Raw genomic sequence first — 5,295 nt, forward strand, 5'->3', positions numbered from 1 at the left:
AATTTATAAATTGAATTGTATTAAGTTAAACTTTAAAAAATAAGTATAAAAAAATAACCAAGCTTGTTGGACTTGGGGGAAAATAAAATAACCCAGCGGGGGATTTGAATTACCTCTCTCGCATTCACGGGAAACCACTTTTCCTCTGGAATGTCTTTGGTGCCTACCAAACACAATAAACTATAAAGTGACTTATTGAATTTCCATTATTCCATTGACATACATAATCCAGCATACTCTTTTCTTTTTTTTTTTTTGGGGGGGGGGTTATGGATTAGAAAAAAGGTAAAAGCTGTACAAATTTCTTCAGGCAGAGAGAACCGTGATGATACGGTCCACGCCTCCAGGTAACAGAATATCAGTGTTTGCTTCGTCTTCTTCAAATCGGGTCCTGACCTATCTTTCCCAAAAACCAAACAATTTCTCCGAGAAAATTAGGATCCCAGCGGAGGAGGGTCGATGAGTTGATTAATTATCCACTCCAGGACGATGAGATCGACCCCTGACCTCTTCTTGGATTCCCGCGTCTTTCTTTCTGCTCGTAGTATTCATGGAACAAAATCGAAATTTGTCCTCCGGGACCGATATACCCGATCGAGATAATGCAAAAGTGATAGAATGGGAGGACTTCGAGCATGATCTTGCGAGATTGGTCAGTCTTTCTTCTGCACTTAATGAAGCCAAGGAGAAGAAGCGAAATCTCCAACAGAAGCTCGAGCACCTTATTCAGGTAGGGTTTTGGCGTGCTTCAAGAAATTTGTTTTTTTGCCTACTTCGCATTAGGGTCTCCGTGTTGATGGGTAATTAGAAGTTTTAAGCACAAGAAACTAAGTAGTGGTGCCGGGAAGAAAATGAAATGAGTCAAAGGGTTCCTTCATTGTGCTTGTAGCTGTGAAATAGAATTATGGCAGAATATTTTATGGACACTACATCGACAAAAGGAAATTCATGTGGATGAATTCGCAAATTGGACATTGTGGCAAGGTTAAATTTGACTTAATTTATCACAAAATTAGAAGCGTACTAGTCATTTTCTTTTTCTTTTTTAACTCGTCTTATGATCGATTTGTGGCAGGGTTAAATTTGACTTAATTTATCACAAAATTAGAAGCGTACTAGTCATTTTCTATTTTTTTTTTACTTGTCTTATGATCCATTTTCCAGTAAGAGTCCTTTATATCAAAAACTCAGTATAATTGTTAATTGACAACCATGTTTCCCTGGGATTTTGAGCGTTTATTTCAAAGAGGCTAGGGGAGCTCTATACCATGGGCTGACGTTGAGGATTTTCTTGTAAATTTATTAAATCTTTAGTGATAGGACAATCCCTTTAAACAGAAATATTAATGAAGGATAAGGAATACAATATGTTAAAAAAGCTCCTAAACGCAGCAATGGCCTTGATATTGCGTGAGTTGTTTCATATATCACTGTTCATTTAATCATCCTGTGACCCATCTACCGAAGCACAGGGGTTGGCAAACCGTTTGCGGTTGCTTGTTTCATCTGTTTGTTCAAAGTTTCAGGCAAAAATGTCTGATTAGTGTGTATGTAACACAAAGATAAAAGGAAAATTTACATGGCTGTCCAAACTTAAGGTTACAAACTTTTCACGAGGATTGATGTTTTTCATCTGGTTGATTGGTAAATGTTGAGTAATCTTGGATTTTGTTATCTACATTTGCATTGCTTACCTTTTCATTGTGGCCTTTTCTTTTGGGTCCTATTTATGAGTTTCTGTTGAGACAACGTTAGTAACAAAGAATCTGATGTCTGGATGTAGGATCTTTTTATTTTGTTTGTTATTTTATTCTAAATAAATGTGGCCTTAATTAATGAGCCCGCATATTAGCGGGCGGTAATTTCATGAGCAGGTCAAGGCTGAGTCATTGAGTAGGTCTAATGAACTTGAGGAGATGCGTCAGAAACTTGAATCAAGTAAAGCAATGGTGGAGAATGTATCAATGCATTCCAGGGCTGCAAAGGAGGATGCCACCAAGAAGAAAGAGCAGCTTGGTGTTGAAGTTGAATCACTATTGGTGGCAGGGACGGCTCTTTCTGTATCTAGAAGAAGACTTCAGGTGACCTTACGTTTATTCTAATACCCAGTGGGTTTTTAATTAAAAAATGTTCTCACAATTTCTTTCTGGAATTGAAGAGCATCGCCTTTTTCTGTGTACAGTTGTGGTTGTAGTTGAAAAGATGATTATACTGTTAATGTAGGAATCAAATAGGTTACTGTTTGAAGAAAAAGGTTATGTTCAACTGAGAAATTTGCAAAGGATGTTAAGACTTAGGCAACAATATATGGCATCCCAAATATCAATGTTGTATCCTGTAAAGATTTCGGTTGCACCTGCACAAGAGCAAGAACTTGAAGCATATCCCGCCGGCAGCATAGCAGGTGAGTGTTAATTGAATAAATCTCCTTGTTCTATTTATGCAAACAATACCCTGTAAATGGTAAAGGGATGAGTTTATACTAGGTTCAAATGAATTTGAATTTAAAATAAACTGTGAAACTGAATGCTGGATGGTTTCCTTAACCTTTTTTTCTCTCTGTTAGAGAGCGCAGCTCTTGTACTTCTTTACATGGTTGAGTATTCGAAAATTTTATCTTTCATTCTGTACGTCATCCATCTAATTCTCCTCTTTCTGTCATCTTCTTAAATGCTTCTTCATAGGTGTTGTTTCTTGCCAATCTGTGATTGACAGCTGTTGTAGCTCCTTAATTGTAATTTTGTCTTTAACTGCAATTCTATCTGCATAATTAATGGTTGATATTTTTTGATGTTTTAGATTATTTTTTTCTTCTTTCCCCTTTCATTGCACAAAAGGACAATTTCATTTGTTTATCAACATGGTGTTGTAGCTTATGTATCGTGTCATGCTGCTCAATATTGGTATGAATAAAGTGAACTGATGTCTTGTTGTCCTGCGATTTCCATTATCTGTTCTATTTGAATGTTAAACGTTCAATTACGGCAAGGTAGCTGACAATGGCCTCAAAGTCCTCGAATATTCTTGAACTGATCTTCATATTGAAAGACATTGTCTTATTCAATGATTCATAATTCCACTAGTTGGCTTAGATGCTCCAGAAGAATATGGCACTTCACTGTATATGAACTCTGATTTCTCATGTGCTAATTTGAATTATTGTTATATTTAAACCTGAGTTCTTGATAAATTTTGAGTGATCTCAATGCTTTATCCCTATTTGGACTAAGCAAGTCAAGTTGTTTGTCAAGTCATCAACTCATTGTGTCTAGTTGGATAAATATTTTGAAAATAATTGTTAACATTGTCAATATTTCTCTACCCAGGTAATTCTGCTGAACATAAACCTGTTAACCAAGGATCCATAACAATTCTGGGTCTGCATTTGACAATGTTGTCTTTTAAGAAGATGAGCTTTTTTACTGATAAAAAGGAAATCCAAAAGTCTGCAACTGCCCTAGGATATGTTGCACACGTAAGTTCTGATGCCCCAAAATATCTTTTGATGCTTCCTTTTCTATTGAGTAACTGTTAATAATCCACACGTGCATGATGTGATATTATTTTCTGAACATTTATCAATTGATTGTCATTTCTTTTTCTCGCTGTGGTGATGGTGTTAAATTTTAGTGCCTCTAAATACAGCATTTTTTATTTTGCTACCCATATATGGCTGTTGACCTATTAACTATTGAAACACACTTTATCAGACTAGCTTTTTTGGCAGGCTGTATCACTTATAGCATCTTACTTGCAAGTTCCTCTGCGATATCCTGTGCGCTTGGGTGGCTCTCATTCATATATCATTGACAATGCACCTTCAAAAGATCTATTATCTTCAGATTCTTCATCAAGTACAACGCCTATTGCAAACACCAAGCAAATGGCATTCCCTCTTTTTTCAGAAGGTCAAGACACAACAAGAGCAGCTTATGCTGTATTCTTGTTAAACAAGGTATGTCTTTTCAAAATGTTTTTGCTATAGCTTTTATCAAAACGGAAAAAAGAAAGAAAAGTTTGCTTTATTATTCAGGTTACTATGCAAATTGTTATCTTTGGACTAGATGCTTTAACTTAGAAGGCATAGCCTTGTGCCTCCTCTAGTTTGTTGTTTTCCTTTATAAATCCTTTACTGAATGCTAGCTATTCGCTGATATTGTCTTCTCCTTTTCCCATTTTTGGTCAGTGTATGTTTTTGGTATTTGCGCTATTTTCCACTGGTCGTATTGTCATCTTTTTCATCCAATCCCTTTTGTGGAAAGAGAGAGCTCTAAAAACACATTTTATACATTTGTGGAGTTTGTTCAGCATTCATCCGCTGGGTTGATCAAATATACTCCTTCGGTCCTTAATATAAGACCTATTTAACTAATTTGATTAGATTAGGAAGTTAAGTAAGTTAGTTAATTATAAAAATATGACATGTTTTTTCTAAAACACCGTAATCATCTTTCTTAATATCCTCCCTCTCCTTTTCTACTTGATTATGGTTGAGAGAGTATCCATAATGGTAATTTAGGAAAATTAATAAATATGAGAATATATCTTATATTTAGAACCAAAATCAACTTAACAATTGGGTCCTATATTAAGGACCAGAGAAGTAAAAAATAAAATTGGTCTTGGCCATATTTACTCCCCCGAAATGAACTTAAATGTTAGACGTTTCCTTATGTAAGTCGGTGACTGCCAGGAGAAATTATACTTTGACGGGTACTTGGTTGAGCCAGCTTGATTAATCCCCCCTTCTTTCCTGGATTTTTATTGTACGAGTGTAATGACTTGTATTTTCCAGACTGGCGGTCTTGCATCGTGAGTGTCTTATGTTTGATAACCTATGAGCTCAGACTATTGTGTGTTATACATATATCAGATATTATGCAGGATTGTCTCAACAGTTGGCCCTTCTCGGTAGTGTAGTTGTTTTTTCTTTGAACGTGCTTGAATTTTTTGTGTGCGCATTCGCTACGGTAAGTAAATATCTATTCCAACGAACTTGACTTGTTGCTCCTTCCTCGCATTTTCTGATTCTAGGACCTAGAGCAGCTCTTGAATTCCATTGGTGCTAGGAGTTTGGGACCAAGTCATGTTTTGCCAATTTGAGGGAGCTTTTAAGGACCATTCAGTCTTCGACATTCACAGACGACATGATCTAGTGTTTTTGTTTCAAATTCTCTGTAAATTAGTTTTTTTTTTTATATTCTTACACAGGTGCAATTTTCTAGATGCACCTTCACATGTAGCATTGTTAGATATGAAGATTGAGCCAAACCACGTGTAATAGATTTGTTTTTT

The 5,295-nt window shown here is 35.9% G+C and overlaps 1 pseudogene; it reads left to right on the forward strand.

The window, feature by feature from the left end:
- Nucleotides 1–266: 266 nt before the first annotated feature.
- On the forward strand, nt 267–5,280 carry LOC114721780 (UV radiation resistance-associated gene protein-like; annotated as a pseudogene).
- Nucleotides 5,281–5,295: the final 15 nt, after the last annotated feature.

Source organism: Neltuma alba, unplaced genomic scaffold (assembly GCF_004799145.2).
Source record: "Neltuma alba isolate B1F8T4 unplaced genomic scaffold, ASM479914v2 tig00012069_pilon, whole genome shotgun sequence".
In the NCBI taxonomy this organism is placed as follows: domain Eukaryota; kingdom Viridiplantae; phylum Streptophyta; class Magnoliopsida; order Fabales; family Fabaceae; genus Neltuma; species Neltuma alba.